General features: G+C 32.3%; 1 protein-coding gene across 4 annotated transcripts in view; it reads left to right on the forward strand.

The window, feature by feature from the left end:
* Nucleotides 1-26,560, forward strand: part of LOC127834576 (sal-like protein 1) — an 81,068-nt gene that overhangs the window by 13,106 nt on the left and 41,402 nt on the right. The gene's annotated exons all lie outside the window — the stretch shown is intronic.

Consider the following 26,560-nt stretch of genomic DNA (forward strand, 5'->3'; position numbering starts at 1 on the left):
ACAGCCTTACTCAGGATGACACTTTCAGCTTTAATTGTTCATTTCAAGAAAGTCTCTTCTTAGCAAAAATCAAGTTAAGGCGGAAAGTGTCGTCTCTGATAAGCATGTGCAGACTGCAAAGGCTAATCCGGGATGACACTTTACGCACATGCATTAAACCCTCTTCTCAATGAATGTCTCATATATATTCCTCTGTAATGTCATGTTCAACTATGGACTTAATAATGTAATATGTTCTTTCCTCTGTTATGTAGTATATGAGAAAAAGTTGTTCACTCTTCTATGTCGTAAATGGCCGAACACATTAATACATGTTCTTTTGTTAAAACATGATGTTCGTTTGTTTCCTTTTGTCTTAAAATGCAATGAACATAAAATATTCTTTGTTGGTATTTTTTGTTACATGGTATATTATTATAATAAGTTTTCTTTATTTCGTTCTTAAAATTACTTTCTCTTGTTATCCAATGTGTATGAACAGATTTATGTGACTTATTTTATTTTATAGAATCCCCTCTTACGTAAATGTTTGTACATTACTGCATCTACAAACGCAGGCGTTTTGTATTTGGTAATTGGCAAAAATTGTGAGTTGCCGCAAGGGCACTCATGGTTTAATGATATGAGGAAAAATATAATGCAATATTCATAATTACAAAGATTTTATTCACGAATGATAAAAGGTAGTAACAGTTTGCCCAGCAGGTATATCATAACATTTTTTCGAAGATTTTTTATGTAAGATACATATATAAGTAGTCAATGCATGACGGTTTTTATGTTTTAAGGTTTTGATAGCTGTTTTAATGTTTTATGGCTAGCGGCGACTTAAGGTGCACTTTTGGTGAGAAATTGTTTCAAATTACGTTATTGCATAATATTTGTTAATCTATCATAAAGCCAGAATGGCTAAGAAGTTGAAAATAAAACAATGCTGCTAACTCTTTTATTTTTGGATTCATAGTTATTTAAAATGATTTCACATAAATTATGTAGTTTTTGCATTAAAATATTTCATTATATTAAAAAAAAGAAAATCTTTGCCCAAGCCCCCTTTTCATAATTTTGAGGATTTAATTGCTTTCCATGTGTAACTATTCTTTCTTTCTTAATTATACTATAAGTGTATATTTTAAATAAAAACTCGGCAATTTTGTTTTAAAGATATATGGACATGTCCTAGAGCTTTAGAAAAGTAATGTGCTCAAAAGCATGAGTAAAATATGACTAAATCTATCACTTAATTAAATCAGTATTTACCTTTTAAAAGTTGTATTTATTGGTTGATTATTCAGTTATTATGCTCCCCCAAAATTAATTTTGGGGGGAGCATATAGTCGCCGCTTCGTCTGTCCGTGTGTGCGTCTGTCTGTCTGTCCGTGCACATTTTTTGTCCGGGCTATTTCTCAGCAACTAATGACCGGAATTAAATGAAAATTTATGGGAAGCTATTACCAAGAGGAGATGTGCATATTATCAGCGGGTTCTGGTCGGATGATTTTTAACAGAGTTATGGCCCTTTGAAATTTTCTATAAACAAATTCTTGTCCCCCCAACTACTGTGCCCTCAAGACGTTTCCTTTTATCTGAATATATAATGCAATATTGTGCCAAAAAAATATTTGGGGAGCATGACCCGTCTCTGACGGTTTCTTGCTTAGAGATAATTTGTTGGTGTATTTGTGTGTATAATATTTTACCTATGACACATATAGTGGTTGTGCAAGTCATCTAGGTGTTTTTTTTAAATATTTGCATAATTCAGCAGGATTTAATATAACAAGTCTCAAAATAGAAAAGCAACATGTTTTTTCCTTGTTTCAAATGATAACGAACACTGCTTTGTTTACAATTCATTGCAATTATATAAAAAAAATCTATAAACAGAGAGAACTTTTGAATGCTGCGACTAACTGGCAAAAAATTATTTAAATCAATGAATCCTGTGCTTAATTTTCGTATTCCCCCTGTTTGGTTTGGGCTGGACTTGGTTTTCTGAAATATCTGAACCCATTAGCCATGATAATGAATTTATTATTGCTAATTAACTAATTGGTATATGATTAAACATAACCAACACTTGCCGCTACATACCCGCCCAGCATGTATGATTACCTTTAATGAAGAGTGATAACAGCTCATGTTGAGGTTAAGCATTAATATGTAGATAATAGGCTATATATTTCTTAATTGCTTCAGAGGGTAATAATATGTGATGTGTCTGAGTGTTCTCTAAGGAAGAAAACAAATGAGAATTTGTTTTTGTGTGTGAGTTTTGCAATTATTACAACCTGTTATTTTATAAGATGTCCAAATATGGAAGTACAACTGTAGTTATTTTTAAACACAGCTTCGTAAGCTTTTTTCATAGAAAGTTAACTAGATATCCGAAATTATGCAGTTATAAATTCTAGATAAAAGGGACATATTAGATATCAAGATGGCAGCACAGCACAATGGGTTCAGAAGAAGTTTTTTTTCCTTTTTGCTTTTCACCCAAAAGAAAATTTTCATAGTTACAGAGGAGAAAGAAATTGTCCCATAAATATGTCCATTATCCATGAGTCATTGAGATTTAATTTCATTCTCGTTGAAAATGCATCTTAATACGAGGGAAAAGCCTCTTATGTAAAAATTGAAATTGTATCAAATCTTATACTAATTTATATGCAACCGTCAACCACGGTGAATATTTCATCGATGTACCTTTTGTTGCTCGGAAGGGCTCGTGCATTGAGACCACTTGAGGATACCTCGGTAACTTAGACCTACGGACTTGGACGTCTTTGGCATGCAACAGAAATATAGGAGCAGTGAAAAATATATTTTTAAACCTGTCATAGACACAATAGCGCTGATATATTTGATTTTTATTCAAAACCAGACCACCAGTACTACAGTTTTGATGTATGACGAGCGCTGTCATTCGTTTCACCTCAGTCTCGATATTTTGCGATTACGAATAATAGCAACAAAGATAGGACATATTTGGTTAAGAATGATTTATGTAGACTTTTCTGTATTCTGTTGCCCCTGATTTTATATTCGGCAAAATGTATTGATAAAGGTAGCAATGCCGGTTAGGGGAACATAGTTTGAAACATTGTTCCTAGTCTTATCGATGGTAGTCATAAAAGTCTAAAGGATATGAAAAATGGAGCCACAATCCCCAGATAGATAACATAGAGCTTAAATTTTAAGAATTTGGAGATTTAAAGATAAAAGATATAATACATTTTTATGTGTTTTTGTGAAAGGGAACAGTTCTTTATGAAAACTAGCCGGTATTAGAGGATGTCATACATTTGTCAATGTTTCACGTATCTTTGCATTGTGTTCATTATCTTAAGCCCTCAAAGCAGTTTCTCCAAGATTACAATATCCCTTATGAAGATCAAAAGGTTTTTATTTCAATCAATGTCTTGGATATGTATTCTTTTCTTAATGTTGCAACAGTGATAAATGGTACATTGCTGAAGTGATATAAGCTTGTTAAAGATTGCAGCAAACATAGATGGTGTGTATAAGTCTCTTTAAATGACATATGAATATTTCTTGATTTGAAATAAAGTGGAAAAAACATTTTAATTACATTTCTTCACATTTGTCATTTTAACAACAGTTTTAGTTCTGATTAAATACATTAATTCACACCTGAACTGACTGTCATGCCGTTTTCATTATTATGTGACATTTTATATTAAAAGCCTTGTTTATGCCACTCATCATTTTTTGTAAAATTTTATTTCACAATAATGATGTAAACAGATTATCAAGCCGTGTTACGTCTATCATAATAGATATGAATAATCTCTTAAGAATTGTAACAGCAATGAAAATGCCATGGTAATATAATATAAGGTGTTTAAAAGTATAAAATGACCATCATACTGATGTCAGGTCTCGGTCCTTTGTTAACATCTGTCCGCACTGTGTGGCAAAACATTTTTTCCAAAGTAGGCTAATATTTCATAATGACTGTGACCCAAAAGGAGTTTTGGAGGCTTGTTCAGAAGAAAGAAGTGAGATTTGCTGATAATAGGAAGTGATATTAACAATCTAATAACCCAGTATGCGTCCACATAATTGCTATTTTGTGATCAGATAGTGTATTGATAATAAATAATACTTTTCAATGTCACATGATTTCATGGCCTTTAAAGTTCTATTGAAGTTGTTACATTCAGTTATAGAAAGATATAAATTGAAAAACGATGACCAGCGTGATTGACCTTTATAAAAATGTCCAGCTATTCACTGAAAATTATATTCATTTCCCAGCTGTGTAAACATTGAAATTAGAATATTATTTACAAAAATTATATGGGAATGGATATCAGTTTTTCTAAGATCTTTGAAAAATTTTAATTAAACAAAAAATGTTTAAGATTGTTGTTTTTCAAGTGACCATTTTGATTTGTTTTTCTAAGAGCAAAATCTTGTGACAGTATAAAAGATTATTTAATTGTTGTAGTAGGTAATCAAAGTAGATCAAAGAAGTTGTTTTTGAATGGATGTCTCAGACATCAGGGTTCACTCAGTAAAACTATTTTTAATGTCATGATACTTTTTTAGATGTAAAAGTTTGTTTATTTAAGTTTACTTTAAAATTACTTCTATTTTGAAGCATGCATAGATGTCATATTAAATTTATGAATAATGATTATTCTGTTTACCAAAATTTACAATTATTAACACATTTAAGCCAGTGTTTAAATAAAAGTGTTTTTCGCTAATGGTTGAGTATTCAAAGTTGAATGTTGAATCAGGTTTGATCAATCTAAATGTGACACGCTGGTTATTATAAATACAACAATACAGATATAAGATTCTAAAAAGTTCCTAGAAATTACAAGTAACCCGGATATTATTTTCAATTTAGCAAGAATTTGTGATGACTTTGGGCTAAATTGTCACTTACATCTGAATGGACCTTTGCATCATATATTGGTTTTTAATTTGCATTCTTTTTTTTCACAAAAAGAACATACTTTTATGAAAATCTTACACATATTTTATGTAAATGGAAAAGCAATAGGAATTGTTTAAAGCAGATAATTGTATTGGGAAAAACAATAATATGCTTGATTTTATTTTGGCCTAGGGACATAGATGATCAAACACACCCCAAACAATTTGAATACAATATTAGAAATGCTTTATTTTATTTGCAAATTTACCAATGTTTATATAAAGGCATAAAGATAAAAAACTTGAATAAGCTGATACAGTTTTTGTCTTCAGAAATTTGACACTTATATGTTATTGTGTCACCATTCACAAAATGCCTCAACAAAATGACAACGGCATAGGTATTAAGACAGATACAGAGAGTTTACTGGTAAAAAAGAAAGAAAAAAGATCAACATAAGTTGGAGACCGTCAGCAAATTTTCATGTACAGACATGGAAGTGTCAAATTAACCACACTCAATGAAATTTTAAACAACCTTTCAAAAAAAGTTCAATGTATTTTTATTGAGATTGAAAAATCAACAAATCAAACAATGCATACTTACAATTGTATGCAAATTTTATTCATTACATCTTGAAGTCACAAAATCATGAATACATGATTAGTAAAACATTGTCCAATCTGAAAAAAACGATTTCATTTTCAAATTGAATTTGTTTAAAATGTAAAGTAGCCCTTGAATTTGTTATCAGTAAGTCCTATATAATTAATTTCTTTACTTAAAATAATGTTTCCTCCAGCACTCTTAAGTGTGGACCTTTGGGTTGGTGATAAAATAAGACAGTCTTGACTTTCAAGAAAAACATGTGGTTTTAAATCTTTGTGAGCTTGTTTCTTATAATTATAGACTGCAAATGTACAACTTAAGTTGGTGAAAAGCAACTTCTGAAAATGTGAATTAACACAACAAGACCACAAATTGCCCTCTCAACAGTTCCCCATTATTTGCCTACTGTTTACCTTCTATAATTCAAGATTTCAGCCTTTGAGATTGTATTTAAGATATTCTTGTTTGAATAACAAACTTTTCTGTGCGAAAATTAAAAGTAAATCTTGTCATATGATAATAATATAGGTTTAATAAAAATATGTTTACCATTTGTCAAGACCTATTATGCTTGTCAGGCGCTAAATTGACCACCTTTTACACGAAGCTCGAAATTGGCAACCAGCACATTTTATTATTTGGGTCCAAAGTTGGAGATGTACCTTTTTTTCAACTGTGTAAACTTGGTTTATCGACAATGTATATGATTAATACACATGTTAATTTGCCAACAAGCTATTTATCACACCATTTACATGATCTGCAATGTAAATGTCAATGTCTTGAATGTTTGAAAGTTCATTAAATTTATTACTTACGAATATATCGTAGGTTTAGTGCTAGACTATTGTATCTTTCATAGAAATGTGAAGCAGATCAAACAGTTTCATGCTAAGTCCTCCCCCGGGGAAGCAGGTTCATGAACTTCATAAATTTATTCATGAACTTCATGAATTTACTTCATGAACCAGTTAATGAATGGACAAAATATTAATGAATAACTCATACATATTAATGAGCTCCAAGTTCATGAACATGAAACAGGTTCATAAACTTCATGAATTAATTCATGAACTTACTTAATTAACTTCATGAACTTACTTATTAAACTTCATGAACTTACTTCATAAACTTCATGAACATAGTTAATGAATGTCATGAACCAGTTCAAGAATGGACAAAATAATCATGAATAACACAAGTATTCATGAAATCCAAGTTCATGAACATGAAACAGGTTCATGAGTTTATTTTTTTTATGTACATGTACATTTAATATGCACACATGCCTCAGCACGATCTTCAACTGTCTCTCATTAATTCAGACGATTTTGTACTCAAAATGTTTTCGTTACTGATGCCAGTGAAATTTCAAAATTATATTTTATGATTTACATTTTTTTTTCAGTCACATTACTGCTATAAAACACTTATAAACCTTTTATTAATGCACATATAAGTCAGAAAATATTCTTGACCAGATCACATGACCCTTTTAGGACTAAAATGGTCTTAGCTTCCATCAACATGACCTGTATCTGAACAGGCCAGAGTATGTGAGTAGAATATTTTGAGAGCATTTGATTTGACTTTAATATGACATATCAAGTATCCTATCATATTTCGGATCATTTTCCTTAAATGGATGTCAATTAGGACTTGTCGAAAGCAAGCGTCTTAAGCATCATGATTTGGCAAACAAAGGCTTGACATTAACCCCGGATTTCGGGTAAAAAAATGACGACTCCTTAAAATACATGTGTCACAAAAGTGATCAACCCCATCTGATATGGTAATTGTTTAGAACATTTCCTTAAGTGAGACTTTGTGAGTATGAAATGTGAAATAAGATCTGCTACAAAAGTATGGAAATATTTTTGAACCCTTGTGATTTTCACTGATGTTTGCCTGGCAGGCCCTTGTTTGGAAGAAATAAAAAGAAATAAAGAGAAATAAGAAACACGACTATGAGGTTTCAGGACATTTGATCATTTTTCTCATAATTATGAATCCTATAGGCTGGTTTGAGTCCACATTCTCCCTGTCAAGTTAAAAATGAAATATGGTGTAGTGCGGCATATTTGATACCCAGTTTGTTCTTTATGAATTTGTTTCAAATGATTTGACTGGGTGGGCCAACATGTATAGATCACTGACTTCATGGGAAAAACAAAAGTTTGGGCTAAGGTTAGATATGAGATCCTTGCAAGATAGGGGAAGAATAATTGTTGATGGCCCGTGAAATTTCACAATAAATCTTTAGCATATTCTGTCAAAAAGGTAAATATGCTTGGAAATTCTCAGTAATATGGGACCTGGATTTCATTCCCTCACAAGCCATTATGGTTTCTTGTTGTTCTACTTCTTTGAACCTTTTATTTAATACATTACATTAACATATACAATTTGAGTAATGTTAGTTCAGCTTCTGGTTTTTATTGATTGTAGTATGAGAATAAATAAGCTCTTAATTTTTGGGAACACCTGACTGCATGAACCCAATTTTTTTTCTCAAAATTGTCATTAACCTTTTATGATGATTGGTTACGAAGATTTCACGAATGTTCAGGAACAGTTCATGGATATTAATCAACAATACATAAATAATTGTCAACTGTTCACAAGTTCATGTTTTCAACAGGGTATATCATCCAGTCTTTTGCAGTCTTTGAAGCTGGCCCAAAGTGACCCCCTCCTTGCAAGCAAAAGTTTGTCTCTGTTTGCATTATTATCAGCTAAAATTTTTATATTAATATATGACTCAACAGTTTGGGTAGATAAAAGATGTAAAATGTTCTTGTGAACTTGCTGATAAAAATAATATGAAAGTTTTGGATGTTTGGGATAGGAAGTGAAACATCCCAAAACAGAGCAATTAATAATGATAATCTCAATAATAATTTGGGTGGTCCAAGGAAGGTTTGGGCACTGATTCCGCTTGTATTCCGCTGAATATTTCAATATCTAGGAAAATATCTTTGTCAAATAGATTGCATAATGCTGAAATTTTTATTAATTGTCTAAACCGGAAGAGGTGTAACAAATTATGAAATAAAATTCTGTGTAAAATGTTTTCTCCATCAAACGCATTAAAATTCCTTGTTACTGTTTAGAAATTTGTCTTTTTATCTTTGATGTATTCGTTTTTCTTTTCTTATAAATGATGGGGCTACAGATAAAGCTATCAAGGTAATGGATCAAGAATGCAAGCATTTTATCACAAGATTTCTCATATGTGAATAATCATTGACAGCAGAGCTGGTGCTGTATTCAGCATTATTAATAGCAGCAGCAGCAGAAACAGCAGCAACATCGCCAGTGGCCAACCATGTTTCAGCTTGAGCTTAGCCTATTATAAAAAGCAACATCAACAAGTGGCTGCTTTAATTATAACATCACCAGCCTCATAACATATAATTTGAAAATATTCATTTCATTTACTCTATTTTCATGAAAGTTTAACCTTGTATTGCATATGTTGTATTAAAATAATAAGTAAAGCTTTGCATTAAATTTGTTTTTATTATTGGCTCTGTAAACCCACTTTCCCACATAAAAGAATTGTCACATAACTATTTCATAAAATGTTACAAGCCTTTTGACAAACTTCTCACATAATGTGGCAAAGTATTTCTAGTTTCTTAATAATGAATTATTTATTACATTTTAACAAACAACCCCCATTGCTCAGCTCTTAGTGTAGTGTGGCAGACATAATTGAACAATTTGTCAGAAGTGTGAACTTCCCAGCAAGAATACCATTAGATATGCCCCCATGGTTCTTTGGAAAGCATATATCTGCTCTGGAAAAGGTAGACAGTGAGCATGACAGCAAAATAGACTTGTTCCCTGAAAGTTGTTGTAAATGGATTTTTAGCCATCTTTCAAACATATAGCCGTAACCTATACCGATTGATGTCTAGATGCAACCAGCCTCTATTTCATGATGTATACAAATGTATTTCACTTAGTGGTGTCTGTATGTAACCTCTCTGCACTAAGCAATCTCAAATGAAGACCAATCTACATTAAAGAATGTCAAATAATGAAGGGTCTTCACTCTGTGATGTTTAAAATCAACCAGCATTCACTCAGTAATGTTTAAAAACAATCCGTCTACACTCGGTGATGTTTAAAAACATCCCGTCTATACTAAGTGGTGCATAAAAACAATCCGTTAACTCAGTGATGTATAAAAACAACTTGTCTACACTCAATGATGTTTAAATACAACCAGTTTACACTCAGTGATGTTTAAACACAACCAGTTTACACTCAGTGATGTTTAAACACAACCAGTTTACACTCAGTGATGTTTAAACACAACCAGTTTACACTCATTATTATGAACAACCAGTCTTCATTCATCAAGGTCTAAAACAACCGATTTACATTAATTTATGTTTGCATGCAATGATGATATTTTCCTAAACCAGTGATATCCAAGATGCAACCAGTCTACACTCAGCGTGTTCATTTTTAAGGAAACCAGACTATGCTCTCAAATTTTGAAGGTTTACAAGTCTGGTTTCACTCACAGAGGAATTATCACTGAATTTCTGTCCATAATCATATTTTACTATCAGAATATTTATCAAAACTGCCCTTGTATCTTACATATTAATCTATACAAGTTTAACATATTAATGTGATGAAATGTTGTAGCTGCCAGGACTTGTGTGTCTGCAAATTCAAAGGAGAGTGCTTCTTGCTGCCTTTTGATATTTTTCTGTCATTTCTCACCCAGAACTGTTATGCACTGAACCTTTTAATATTCTATCAAAGCAGGTACCATGCTGAATGTGATTCTACAATCACACATTAAATGCAATCAAAACGTAAATTAATTTAATAGCAATATGAATGTGCAACCTGGCATCTGGTAAATCATTTGTAACAAGCCTGCTTGCTGCACATTTTATTTCCCTGTTTCATATCAAAAGATGAATAAAATTAAAGTTTCGACTTATACAAAAACAGTTAAGCTAAGGAATGTATTTAAATCTTTTCAAAATATTTTATAATTATCTAGAGAGATGTTTTTGTTGCCTAATTTATAAGATTATTATAGGAAACAAATTCATCAAGGTCCATATGTAATCATACAAAAAACGTACTTACTTTAACAAAGCCATAGTGTTATAGCTTAGTTTGTATAACCTTTTACCACTTAAATACGTATTTTCACGCCTTTGTAGACTGTGAGTTACTCGCAGGCTGTTTTGGTTTTATGCTGGTTGCAAAAGCCATTTTCACTTCGCTTCTTATAGGGGAAAGGGTTAATGCACAATCATGTGACACTTGAGTTGTCTTTCTTTGCAACAACCATCTTTAGTTAACTCTTTCAGTGCGGGAACCGAATTTTGAAGGCCTTTGCAAACAGTTTGGATCCAGATGAGACGCCACAAAACGTGGCATCTCATCATGATCCAAACTGTTTGCTATTCTGATATTATTCTTTGAAAAAAAATCGAAGAAAATGCTATTTTTAGAAATTGAACAGACAACATTTTAGCAGACGACACATTTCCCAGCATGCAAAGGGTTAATCAAGAATAATAAGTCCATGGGAAGTGCCAGCTGATTGCAGAAATAAATAATGCAAATAACTTATAATGCTGCACAAGAACATTTCAGAAAATGCAGTTTTTTGTATGTTACCTAGTGTGAGATGGGGAGGGGGGGGGGCAAACAAACAGGAATCTGTGTGCAGTGTCTATATTTAATTGGCAAAACTCAATTAATTATCTTGACATGGGACATGACTTGTCAGACAATTGACTTGATAAAACAAGGGTTTCTGCAGAATTTCTGTCAATTCTCTGTACATGTGATATATTGGATATGATAGGCTGATATCAAACAATATCAAATGATATCTCACAACTGCTGGGTAGCTATCGGCTTAGTGGCGAGAGAACCCAAATATCTGTTAGAAGCTCAGATAAAAATGCTTTATTAATATGTATATTATAACCTGAAAATTGGTTCTAGGTGGGAAAGTCAGCATTTCTTGTGTATTTATCTCCATGGGAATGCTCAGATTTTGATTGTTTGTGAACTTTGTTTTTCTTTTTTTGTGGGAATTGTTAATTGTTTTTGTCCGAAAAACTGAACTTCAATCAAATGAAAAAAGAAACCTTCATGGTTTTGGAAATTTTTCTTAAAACGTTTGTTAACATCTCAAATGGGTATTTATTGACTGAATTTAGATTATTTCATTGAATTTTTTGCTTGGCATTGAATTTCCTTTGCTGGTTTTTAATTTAGTGCATTATGATTTATTATTTTCCTATTACTCATTGGGTTTGATATTTAAAACTAATCTCTATATTTTATCGTATTTTTGGGGTAATTGATAGTTTACCTGCGTTGTACCAATCTTGATAACCTTTTGTTAAGGCCAGATTTGACGTTTTCTGTTATAGTTTAAAGCTTTTTAAATATTTAAACAAAGACTGCCTTCTTGTCGCGTGTGCCTGTTTATGATTTAACTTTGATATAATAGCATTTTCATCAAGAAAAAAATATGTTCCTGTATATGGTTACAGGAATAAGAACGACATGAAAGTTGTATGATCCTGGCTAATTATATCGCATCATGCAATTAGATGATTTATCATAAATGCATGGATCATATTCTCACATAAATATGGTTGTGGACGTGAACTATTTAGATATTTGAAAAAGAAGGGAATTTTTTAATTTGACAAAATATAAAAAGGTGAGTTAGAATGTTTACAGAGAAAATCAGAAAAAATGAGACTTTTCCCAACTCTGCAACTTATCGTAGATTATTTCTGTATTATTCCTTTACAAAAAATATCTTGCTTAGCAGCCTGAGTTTCAATGAAAAGGTCTTTAATAAGTAACTGCATTCATATAGCAGATAAAATGATCATCAATAGATACCCGAAAATTTCTTTCATGCAGTCATACTTTTATGAAGCTACATGGCTTTACTTCAAAGTTTTATATGCAAAATGTACAAAGACTTGATCTTGTTGTTCACTATCTGTGCATCTATGAGAGCAGACTGGATAAACCTGTTGATAATATATAATGACTAATTGTCTTAAATAGGAACTCACTTGTTGTTTCTTTTTCATTAATTATCATGGGTATAATTTGATTTGAAGAAGATAATTTTGTGGTATTTTAATGATTGCAGTACATCACTTTGATGATTATTTAGTTTAAGGAATCAAAGATCTGCTTTAAAATATAATATACATTGATAGGCAGTGTGTGTATTTTTAAGCAAATTATTTTCATTAGGATTAGGCTGCAGTGGTTAGAACCAAAGACTCAAGAGAGTGATAGGATATTAAGTGCTATTATTTTTGCAGATAATTTATGCGACAATGCTTCTTTGGCACCTAAACAAAGAAGATAAACAGGGCTGTTGAAGAAAATGGAAAATGACACTAATAAAGTATTCGTCTTTAGAATTGATTGCAAACAATTTTCCCACAAAATTTACAAAATCCGTACCAAATTAAAATGACAGCAACTAAAAGAGCTGTAAAAAGATACAAAAATCTACGCCCTTAAAAGAATTTGTGTGAACAGGTTTCCAAGGGGGGCGGTACAAAGTGGTATTTATCATTAATGCTGAACAATGGGAACAAAATAATATATTGGAAAACTTATGATAATGATACTGCCCTTGAAATAAATCTCCAATGTGCTACATTAAAAAGGATATGATTAATGCCACATTGTGTATCAGGGAATGAGAAACACCAATACAGAAAATTGCTATACTCAAAAACGATTGACTGAAGTGCTTTTAGAAGGTTGCAAGTCAGTTTAGTTAGAACTAGTATTTAATTAAATAATTTATTAAATGTGCATAGTGTTGAAAGCCAGATAGGTATTGAACTATTAATATTTTTAAACACCAATCGGTGTGATTACAAACTTTACATGTTCTTCTTTACTGTTGAATAGTGTTGCAAGTTTGCTTCTCAAATTACTATAAGCACATGATTCATATACGAAGTGCAAAAACGCAATTTTTGTTTTCATAATTTGTTCTCTCATTATAATTGCAATCCAATTTGAAAGTGCCGTGATACCTAATGATGTCTCTACATCTATCTTTCTTGAGCCTGCATGATGATAAAGTGTAGTACTCTCGAAAAACTTACATGGCGTCTATTATGAATATTTAAAATTGAACAATGCAATGTTTGCTGACAGGGCACTCACACTACTTTGGGGGAAGGGGTCTGCAGCCCTTAGGAGGGGGAATTTTCACGGCGTTTCCCTTTTTGGGGGATTTTTTTACTTACTCTGTCATTATTTCATTTGTACATGTTTGCACTATATCCATTGCATTTTTCATAATTTAGTATGTTTGAAAAGATGAAATTGAAATAGAATTGAGATATAATAATCATGAGACACATCTTTCTATAAAAAAAAAAAAAAATTTTTTTTTTTTAGGGGGAATTTTTCCAAAAGGGGAAAAAGGTATACTTTTCAGGTGGGGGACTGCCACCGAAATTCGGCGGCAGATTTGATAGATTGAGGGCCCTGGCTTATTTACACCAATCTATAATTTGGCATGTTTTTTTTATATATTTAGGTGTGGGTTGAAATAATTGGGTCTCAACGTTGTTTGCATCATGCTCGGGTGTGTGTGTGTGGGGGGGGGGGAGGGGTTGATTAGAAAAATACAGAACAGTTGTTGCGATTGTAATGCTTTTCTAAACTTTCAATTGAAACCTAAATGTAAGATATCTTGTACATTTTGGTCATTCAAAAACAGGCTACACATGTTACAAATTTTCATGCCAGACTCCATTATTGGTGCATCATTGGTGCACGTTTATTTTAATCTGGTTAAAATTATACTCGATGGCTTTCATTGGCTGATGTAATATTGGTTTGGGTGTTTTTATATTTTCCCAGGGGCATATGGTGAATTTGAAATTGTTGTCATAATTACATATATGACGTGAGATAAGAATTTTAATGAAGCGTTAAATCTGTAGCTCTTCATGTGGATTTGCCTGTTACTTAATTATGCCATATCAACATTTTTAGCCATAACATGGCAAAAATCATGTTCTTTGATAAGAATTTTATGGTAATTTAATTGTGAATGTCTTATTGGTTAAATTATTTCAGTTTCTGGGTTCTTATCTGATTTCTGGGAGATATTAAATTGCTGTCACAAGAGTATCTGTTAGCCTATGGATGGTTACATTGCAGCTTAGGAAGAGTTACACTGCACCAAGTTGCAGTTGCAGCTAATTGGCTTATCTAGCGTTCTTACTATCTGCTTAACATGTTGCATTTTTTCCCCTAAAGTCTTTCATTTTTATTGTCAAGTAAAAATGTCATTATTGTTTTAATTTACTTTCCCATTCAGAGAAATAAAGCGCCCAAAACCCCAAGACTTGAGACTAATGTTTAGTACATTTTACGCAAGCGCTTTTGTTATGCGAAAATAATGTCGCTGATGAATGAGTCACGTTGTTGGACAGTGAAGGCATTGAAATTCAAGTGAGGATGTCTCCGTATAAATCAGGCTTACAAAGTTGATGAATATTCTTTTCTTCACTAAATCCCTCCATCGTTATTTATCGGATTAGGAAATTTGGCAGGTCATTATTATAGATTATAAAACCCACTCCCATACAAATATGAAACGCTTATAGTCTTTATTTATTTAGAAAAAACATTGGAGCTTATAATTTTCTTCTTCAATCCAAATGGGACATAAATTTATACCAGGCTTTGACTGGATTTCTAAACGAAGCTGGCAATCCGTGAAAAGACGAACAGATTATTGACAGCGATCATTTGAAACTGTTTAAAAGGTGAAGTATACCCAGCAAATTTGTATCAGTTGGAGCACTCAGTATTCACTGAGCTCACGCTGATGGTTAATCGGTGTACAAGGTCCCTTTGATAACATCTTCTGCTTTGACGTTTACTTTTCATGCACGTTGAACCTTGTAATTGCAAGTAAAAATTTTAATGAAATAATTTCTATAAACCGACTTGTCATATCTGAGATCTGCTATTACTGGTGCAGTTATTACTTCACTCCATGTCGAAATGTTCCTACCCAAGATGAGTGATGGGAGATGATTACAAATTAAGATGAATGAAACCACTTGTATATAATATTTTTAAATCTTTATTATTTGTAGGACATTTATTTTAGTTGATTTTGTGACTTGAACAATCAACGAATTTACACAAACACATTACAAAACTCAAATTTCTATATTGTTTTTTTCCAAAATCAGAAATCCACAAATTTAAGTGTCCTCGAAAAAGTTAGTTTTTAATATTCAAGAAATTTCAAGCTGTAGAATATCAATGATTTTGCAGTATAAGAAATGTTGCCAGGAAACAATATTGCATTTAGTAATCACTCACTTAACTTCATAAGCATATTTTAAGCAAAAACTGAAGTAAAATTGTCATTAAAATCTAACAACTTTACATTTCGATTCCGTAAATCATTTTTAGCACGGCTGTTTTCATAGAAAACCCGAGGTAGTCATAGCCAGCTTGTCGTGGCCGTGTCCGCCCCTGCAAAATGTTGTTCTGCAGTTCATGAATAATTCGTGAAATATTCATGAATTGTTCATGAACCAAATTCATGAATAGTTCTTAAATAGTCAGTTAATAGAAAATGGGCCATGTCTGTGAAATGTTCTTGAAATTTTAGTCCATGAACTGTTCATGTACACTAATGGCATGAAGTGTTCATGAAATATTCTTGAAACCAAATGACATGAAGTGTTCATGAACTATTCTTGAACCCTTATGGCATGAAGTGTTCATGAACTATTCTTGAACCATAATGGCATGAATTGTTCATGAACTATTCATGACTACTAATGGAATGAAGTGTTCATGAATAGTTCATGAACAACAAAATTCTTGAAAATTTCTTCAGGGTTTTTCTATTTGTCTATGTCAGATCTTCATTTTGTCTTCATCTTGATTTTCATTTTTTCTCATATTTGAACATGTCTTTAAATTGTTTTTGATTATCCAAAATAAAAGTTAGATATTTTTATGCCCCTGGTAGGGTGGCATATAGCAGTTGAACTGTCCGTCAGTATGTCAGTCAGTCTGTCCGTCCGTCCGAAAAAAACTTTAACATTGGCCATAACATATTCACTATTGAAGATAACAACTTGATATTTGGCATGCTTGTGTATCTCATGGAGCTGAACAATTTGAGTGGAGAAAGGTCAAGGTCATCCTTCAAGGTCAAATGTCAAATATATGGCGTCTGTCCATCCGAAAACTTTAACATTGGCCATAACTTTTTCAATATTGATGATAGCAACTTGATATTTGGCATGCATGTGTATCTCATGAAGCTGCACATTTTCAGTGGTGGAAGTTCAAGGTCAAGGTCATCCTTCAAGGTCAAAAGTAAAAATAAAATAAAATTTGAAAGCGGCGCTCTCGTGAAGCTGCACATTTTGAGTGGTGGAAGTTCAAGGTTAAGGTCATCCTTAAAGGTCAAGGTCATCCTTCAAGGTCAAAGGTAAAAAAAACAAAAACAATTTCAAAGTGGCATCATCATGAAGCTGCACATTTTGAGTGGTTAAAGGTCAAGGTCATCCTTCAAGGTCAAGGTCATCCTTCAAGGTCAAAGGTAAAAAAATAAATATAAAAATTTCAAAGCGGCGCAATAGGGGGGATTGTGTTTCTGACGAACACATCTCTTGTTGAATCCTGTTCTGCTTCATGATAATATAAGCGATGGTACAGCCATATCATTCTTATGACACCTATATATGTAAATTAATACAAACACTAGAATAGTAATATATTTATTATTTCATTACACAAAATGAGGAACAGCATACAATTGGTGAAATCATCAACTGAACTTATGTTTACAATTCATAAGTATATAGTATAACCAAAGTATATACTTAAGTATATTTATAACCAAATTCCCTATTTTCCAAAACTACGCGTGAATTGTGCCCTTTTTGGGAAAGCTCCCCTCTATTTTGAAAAGCTGGCTGGAGCAATGTTCATGGAATTGAGCCTGACGGTTACTGATTGTAATTTTTCTTTATACATTCATGATTATTCATAGAAAGTTCATGAAAATTAATCTAATCATGAAAATTCAGGAATATTTTTTGTCATGAATTTTTATAGCACAAAGTAATACATGAATTATTCATGATGTATCCTCAAAGTCTGTCTCAGAAAAGTCATTAGAAATAATTGTTCATGAAATGTTCATCACTAAGTATTTATGGTTAGATGAAGAACTGTTCATGAACTTTGAAGTGTTCAACAATAATTCATTAACTGTTCATAAACGTGTCCTTAAGAAGAGTTCATGTCCAAAAGCTCATGAACCAAGCTCAGGAACTTTTCAAGAACCATTCATGAACTGTTCCTGATTGGCTTGAAGTGTTCATGAAATCATGAACAACATTTCGCAGAGGCATCTTCGTGTTGTCCGCGTCGTGCTAAAACCTTAACATTTTGTTAAGGTTTTTAACATTGGCTCTAAAATCAAAGTGCTTCTAACTACAACTTTAAAACATCACATGTAGCTGCACCTTGATGAGTTCTACACGCCACACCCATTTTTGGGTCTCTAGGTCAAAGGTCAAGGTCACTGTGACCTCTAAAAAAACAAAAACAAAAAAACATTTCTGGCAAGCTTTCGCAGTCGAGCGTGGCACCTTTATGCGGTGCTCTTGTTTTACAATGCCTCAACTATGTGAGAGGCATTCACCATTCCGAAGGTCTGTCTATACCTACGTCCTGAAGCTTCAAATTTGAGATTTTTTAGAATCATCAATATTTGAATATTTGTTCTTCTACTAGTGGTGCAAAACCTAATAAATGAAGATGTGAAAAAGTTTAACATTTATAAAGATAAGACCATGTCACAATTAAATGTAGCATAACGTTACTTTCATAATTAAATCATAATAAATATTTACCTTTAAAGATATTCTTTCTTTGCAGTACAAGGGAGAATAAAACGCAGCTTTTTAATTTATTTCATACGAGTGCAAATACATAAGAAACTATATCCTATATGTTATGGGTTTGAAATTAAGAAATATAATATTCCAAAATCTTAATTACCTGTCACAAAGTATTTATATTTCTATAAATTTCATATAAAATGAAATATTCTAGAGTATCAAATATTATTTTTTGGTATAAAATTTGACAAGAAAATAAACATGGAGGAATCATATTTTGGCACACCTGTTTAATTATATAAATGAAACTGCGTATTTACCTAGAGGTTAGGGCAATCAATTAATTTTACGAGAATTATGAAACTTGACCCAGGCATTTACTAGTTCTTTGTTGTTGCAGATTTTTTTCAAACAGGTTTGAAGGGATGTCAAAAGTTCACAAAACTATCACATATTATCCAGTTGTCAATCTGTTTTCCATCTCTTTTCTTTTGCCCAGCATCCATTTGTGTTGTCATATAGGTTGAGCAAATATTTGAAAGGGACAAGATTGTTTAAAGCCCACACGCAATGAGAAATCGCGACCGCAGCGCCCTTTTTGTGCCCGGACAATTACTAATAGCCGCCCCAATGTTCAACCCCTGACCCCTACAATATCTGGAGCGATTTTGGACCAGCCGAGTTCAATTCATGGCCTTCAATGCTTTCACCATCGAGAACGGCTTAGTAACGGAACAAATTGACTCTAAGTGGTTATGAAAAGGACATTTGCATTTTAATTATCCAGATACAATTACTTTTCCAAAGGATGGGTCAAGCAAAGGTGCTGCTCAATGGTGGAATGGGTGTATTAAAATATTTTTGAATTGTGAAAGTTGCAAAACTCCAGCAATAAAATTTGCTGGTCACTTGCCATAAAGGGTACAACATTGTGTTAACTGCCCTTTGACTGACCATAATCGAGGGTATTATGTGGTGGAAAATGACTATTTTTTGAAGATTTATTATATTTTATTACACCAAGGTCACTTTGACATGGTCACTTGCATCCCAGGGAATGCCATTAAACACCGTGATTAAATATGATCTGAGTCATTCCTTTTTGGTGTGTTTTGCCTTTTACTGATTTGAACACAAATGAAATGTTTTATGGAGACATTTTTTGTTGATTTCAATAATATGGAGATGATAATCTCTGATGGGATATAGGTAGTCTCAAAACTGATAGAACTGCTGTTAAAAAATGTGAACTTTTTATCATCATAAAATGGCAAGGTGTCACCTTGCTATCCATAACTGGTTGTTCAGTTAGAGGAAGTATGCCTGGCTCTTGGGCAAAAAGTGAACACTTCATTTTCTAGGTGTCCAAATATGATCCCGTCTCTTTCACATACAAGGGCATGCTATGTTCTGAATGGACAGTTTTCTTAAAGGTGACAGTCATTAATGAAAATGTGTTCAACGTGGTGTAAAGAAACATATCAAAATTCAAAGGCAATGGTGGAGGCCTAAACAACATCTTTGTCAAAGAGCCAAAAGTATTTTGTTCAACCCAACAGCAATATATTAATAAAAAGCATGCCTACAAAAAAGCACTGGCAAGATAGACAGTCACCTGTTGAAGTAATTTTCAGGGCAGATGCCTCTACATTATTAAATGACAAGTTATTATCATAAAATTAACAAGACAAGGGGGCCTACAAATTCATCACCTCCACTTGCGGCTAACAAGCTTTTCTAATGTTTTGTTGTAATTGCTGACAGTTATGAGAAATGTGGGTGAAACTCAGTGACATCTTGAGGGCTAGATATCATTAAGCTACATGCCAGCTATGAAACTAGTTTACATGATTTAATGGTCGTGTTTAATTTATGGACAGCACTTTTTAAAGCATCTTAGTGTGTAATGGAAATAGTAAATCATATCTATCGTAATGCAATTATTCATTTATATTTATGTCAAAACTGACATAAAAATGTATCAGTTAAAGGATTAGAGTTAAACAAATCTACACCTTGTAAAAAGCTTTATTTGTGCATTTTGCACTGTACATTAAATTGTATTATCCCCGCAAAAATGAAATTTCGGAAGGGGATATGGTAATAGTTCGGAAGGGGGATATAGTAATAGTTTCGTCCGAAACTTTGTCCAGACCATAACTCCAAATCTATTCAATGGATTTACTTTAAACTTAGAATATGAACTATATGGCAACTAGAAGAAGTGCAGTGACCAAGAACCATAACTCTATCTATCTTAGTTTTTGAATTATCTCCCTTTATATTATTTCAAAGACAATTTTGTAAGGAGCACAACTCTAAATGTACAGAAGGGATTTACTTGAAACTTCAAATATAAATAGATGGCACGCAGGAGAAGTGCAGTAACTAAGAACCATAACTCTATCTTCCTTAGTTTTTGAATTATCTCCCTTTATTTGATTTCAAAGTTAATTTTTGTCCGGAGCATAACTCCCAAATCTATTCAATGGATTTACTTTAAACTTAGAATGTAAACATATGGCAACTAGGAGAAGATGTACACATATGGCAACTAGGAGAAGTGCAGTGATCAAGAACCATTACTCTATCTACCTTAATTTTTGAATTATCTCCCTTTATATAATTTCAAAGTAAATTTTTGTCTCAAGCATAACTCATAATCTACTGAAGGAATTCACTTGAAACTTGAAATATAAACAGATGGCAAATAGGAGAAGTGCAGTGACAAATAACCATAACTCTATCTATCTTAGTTGTTGAATTATCTCCCTTTATTTAATTTCTAAGTAAATTTTTGTGCTGGAACATAACTCTAAATCTACTGAAGGGATTTGCTTGAATCTAGAAATATAAACAGATGGCAACTAGGAGAAGTGCAGTGAACATGAACCGTAACTATCGGCCGTAGTTTTTGAATTATCTCCCTTTATTCACTTTCATAGTAAATTTGTATCCGTTTTGTCACAGATGACACAGGTGCTATTGTTTTACAAATATTATTCTACTCTCTAAAACAAATGTTCTCATACAAGCAAACACATTTCGGTGGGGATGGCTATGTTAACATGACTCTTGTTTAATTTGTATTGTCTAAAGAATTTATTTTAAGAATTTCTTCAAAAAGAGAAAATCGGCATTATAGCTCATGTTAAACTTGAAAGCTGTAAAACCCTTGAAATGGTCTCCTTTGGGCTGCCTGTATCCTAGTAACAGTTTATTTATTACAAATGTATCATTTAAAAAAGAGTACGAAATTAATAGGTAAAAAAACATTTAATGCATATTGAAAGTGGTATTGTGGGGAAATTTATGATGCAGGGAATAAAGGCCAATGCGAAATTGTTTAGAGAGTATGTTAGGGGTCGTATTCTCTGATTCTGTCTCGTATTACTTGTGCAAATCATTTTGCTTTAAGATGATTATAGTTTGGGGAAGTGACAATATAGAAAAGGATGACAAAGATTTACTGCCCTACAGAAATAATAGGCATATTAGCCTGTCCCACAGGTGGTAGGGCTCCAGCTATGGTGTACTGTAGCCCATTCAATGCGGCCTGTTAAACAGGGACCATAGACTGCGGGCATCTGACAGCTATGAGTAAAGAATGCAACTGTGCATCACATGTTTTATACAGAATGAATCATTTAAAAAAACAACATAGAGAATGTTAATACCCACTTTGGGTCTTCTGAGCTCAAAGGAAATTTATTATCCAATGGTGAGTGTGAATTATTATTATTTGTGTAATCTAATACAAGCTTTTTAACCTGACAAAGAATTTGATTCACATCAAAGAGTGACGGGTCAAGTTTTGTTTTAATGTATGTATATGGTGTATATTTGATACTGGAAGTGTTAGTATGACTCAACCGGAGCCACATAATGGTATGGAATAACATATCATAAGATACCCCACTTGTCCCAAGATTTGCTTAATATGACAAGTTTGAAATGAAGTTAACTTTGATTGTCAAAATAATTAAAGCAAATCTAGAAATAAAACACATGTGTACATTAAACTGAAGAAGTTTTCTGAATTGTTAATTATGTAATAGAGAATAATTTTAGATAATAAAGTTCTATATGTTAATTTATACTAAAATAATTCAAAATTATTGTTTACATTTTGCAAATCTTTTTACTCCATACCACCAAAAATAAGTTTCCTAAGCAGTGTTTTATTTCGTACAAATTCGGCCCCATTCCCGATGGAAGCAAGTATATATATTTCCCTAATGGGTCCTAAAAAAGCCCATTAAAGGTTTCCCCCCAAAGAATTGGTTTAGGTCTTTAAATTTAGTTCATCTCCCCATCACGCTCTATAAGTTGAACCTTAGAAAATATTATATTAAAAACACTTATTTTATATTTTGAAGCATCTGTTACCCAACAACAACACAAATTTACCAATTTTACTCAAAACACTGCAATTTTACACAATCCAAAGGGACCCAGCCCGGCATTCCCAAAAAGGTGATTTAATAACACTGATAACTATGACTGTGTTTCTTAAATTCAACCACCCATTCATTATCTATATTATTACATGCAGGGAACACAAATATATGCCTGATATTTAATAATCTTGATAGTCCATGGTTTGGTGACATTAAATTCTGACTCCGCGCCTGGTAGACCCAAATGTCACTCCGAAAACAAATGCCTTTCAATAGCAACACAAATTTAACTAAATTACTAAGGTCATGAACATTTATTTGATGGTATTAATCTTGCGACTATTAAGATGTGGGTATATGTATCTTTTTCTGTTGCTACAAAATACCTAAAAATTTGATATCCTTCATTCACATGATGTATTGAAAGTACTGGTAACAAAACGATTCTGCTTATTGTTCGCAGACCCTTGGCTTGACAATGAGAAATTTTAAGATGGATAGGCCGTATTATTATTTTGGCTTTTACATAGCAATTTAATATGGATTTTATATCGCTTAAGTATGTACCGTAGTTTTCAATATAATTTCCTCCGACATGGAGGCACTAAAAATGAAATTTGACATGAATAATATGAAAATGATATTAATAACAGCCAGTCGGGCTGAAGTAATGCTGTAACATTAGGCGACTGGGGAAATAATCTTTTAATCGCCAAAATAATTTTGTAATGAATAATCAAACTTGATACATTTTTTAAAGGGGATACGTTGGAAAATCTCCTAGCGCTGTAAGGTCATTGCATGGTTGCAGTATTTATAAACGCACTCTGAATATGAAAGTAATGTTATACGAGCACTTTTATCAACCAGTTGCTATTAAGTTATTGTTTTGTGGACAATGTGTGTGTATTGAAAAATTGCATTGAAGATACATCTGCATTCACAAATAGAAATAAAAACACATTTTATTATTATTATATTATTAAAATCGTCAAATTATTTGCACACTCTTTTGAAAAAAAAAGACCCCTCATTTAGTTATTTTTTCATATCAATGTAATATATGTTATTTGATTAGTGAAGTATTTATTTTTAACCTTAATTTAATGCTCTTAAAAAATATGCCTGTGATTTATCCTTGTGGGCGTGCAAAGAAAAGGCAAATTTTAACCCATTTATGCCTAGCATCTAGAAAAAAGGTCTTGGCAAACAGCGTAGACCCAGATGAGACGCCGCATGATGCGGCGTCTCATCTCGGTCTGCACTGTTTGCTTAAAGGAATTTCTGTAAGAAATATTCTAAATATAGAAATAAATATACTAGACATCCCTAATTTTGGAAATAAATTGATCCAATTTAGAAGAATGGGAGAGTCCACTAGGCATAAATGGGTTAAAAAACATGCCTGTGGGCGTGCAAAGAAAAGGCAAACTTTAAAGTGCACTATGAAATCTTGTTTGGACATGTTTCCTTTATCCTTATGTATCATTGAGATGATTCAAATGGAAAATAATATAATCTCCCAGCACCCACCACCTCACCCCTGGTTGCTTAGGAGACAACCGTGTATGGCACGTTAACACCAATTTTATTTCATCCAAATTTTTATGGCTTTAATTTTGATATCATACAATATACCACGATATTTTATAGCCATTTTCATTGAGTTTTGTTATTACCAAAAACTGCATATAAAGTATAATTTTACGATGCTTTGCTAAGGATTTTGTCATAAATTAGCAGAGGATTACTTATGCTCGAATAGTTGCTAATAAAAGAATTAGTGTTGATTTTAAAATGCTACAACATTTAAACTGATCGTTTTATTGAATGTTTCTATCCTCCACTGAGAAAAACTTTTTTGCGTTTTATGTTGTTTATAGACCTTAGCTGATTTAATTGGTTCATTCAATCTGTGTGATCACGCAATATTTTCAATCCACAATCAATGGGGTTTAAATAGAAATATTATAATAATGCATAAATCAGCTGTTGTTGAAAGCTTATTTCGGTGATGTAAAGCCTGGAAAATTATTTCATACTCAGATGTAACAAATTACCTTGTTATAAATTGTAATTTGCAGCAATGCACTCTTTGATCATGTGGTCCCTCCCATTATCAACATGGTGATCTATAAATTTCTAGCCTGCAATTTCAATTTGTCACAAATAATTACAATAGTTACATTATGAACATAATAAATTATTATTTAAAGCCAGCATTTTTTCATTTTCTGTGTGTCAGTATCTATAGGTTATTGCCATGGCTTCATTTGATCAAGCAATTGATTTGATGGCTAACTTGCAGACTCAGACAAGATGGTGCCACAGGCTAGAATTTGAGCCTTTTGATAGAGTAAAACTAGTCTTCACAGCAGTCTTCATAGCAAGTACTGGTTCTTCACAGGCATTATACTAATGTCATATCATCTACAGAACATTTTAGAAACACTATTTATTTGATTTCCAATCTGAAAGATAATACTATGTTATAAGGGCAGATATTTTAAAAAAAAATCAATCAAACAATTTATTTTAAAAATCAATTAATAATTATCAATACATATTTTTACTCTCAAGGGACTGGATTTTTGTTAGTTTTGACCTGAAATGTATTCCATTTGAAAGGAGTGCACATTTTAACAACTTGTTTGTCAAAGAAACTTTCCAGTAACTATTAAAGTAATTTATGATTTCTTTAAACTGATAATGCTTTTTGAAGCTTTTTCACAGAACATATAGTCTAAAGAACAGACCAATTAGTGCCTTCATTTTTTGTCTTAAGCATTCTGTACCACAACATCAAATATGCAATGTTATTTGAAGAGATATTAAGTCCTGATAAAAATGTTTGAAAGATTGATAAATATCAAATGATATTAGAGACTAAAGAAATTAAATGTTACTTCTTGCAAAACTGCAAAATTCAAACAAATACTGCTTTGTATACATCAAATGAAATGTAAATTCAACAAGGTACTTGTTAACTTTGGACTGTAATCCATGGCCTTGTCAGAAAAATAACAGGGCCAGTAAATTTAACAGATATGAAAAGATATGTTAGATTATGAAATATTAACCAAATTGACACATGAATATCATTTTAATGTCTTGTACTGATAAAATCAGCTTTATAAATGATCTATAGTTGTCATCTAGACTTCTGAGGTGTAATCGACCAATGAAAAGCCTTGTCAGGTTTCTTCTGGTCTTGGATTGGATGTCATGATTGGAAATAAAAAATGAAAATTTAATATTAATTAAGGTTTCTACAAACACTTACATTATTAGTAAATGTGCTTTTAGAGATGACTGTGTTTGGAAAATACAAAGGTTTGTGTTGAAATGTTGGTAGCTGAAAGCATACATTATTGGAATGACACAACTTAATTCAGGTACACATAGTATGTTGTTAAACATTAATTCATTTAAGCTTTCCTTTGTTTTCTATGGTCTTTGTTCTTGTGTAACATAAGTCCATAGAGTTCCTCTGCTCACTACTATTGATGCTCCCCATCATTTTTGACGACTTTGTTTCATATTTAGGCGTCAAGTTTTAATTTTCATCACGCTTTGTCCGGCTGTGTTGGCAGATGATAATTAAATCAAGTGATGTAATTTTTGAGAAATTTTTAAGAAAATTGACAACATGGTGTTGAGTTGCTAAGCCCGGCAGTAAATTATATGAA

This window comes from Dreissena polymorpha, chromosome 6, assembly GCF_020536995.1.
Source record: "Dreissena polymorpha isolate Duluth1 chromosome 6, UMN_Dpol_1.0, whole genome shotgun sequence".
NCBI classification, from domain to species: domain Eukaryota; kingdom Metazoa; phylum Mollusca; class Bivalvia; order Myida; family Dreissenidae; genus Dreissena; species Dreissena polymorpha.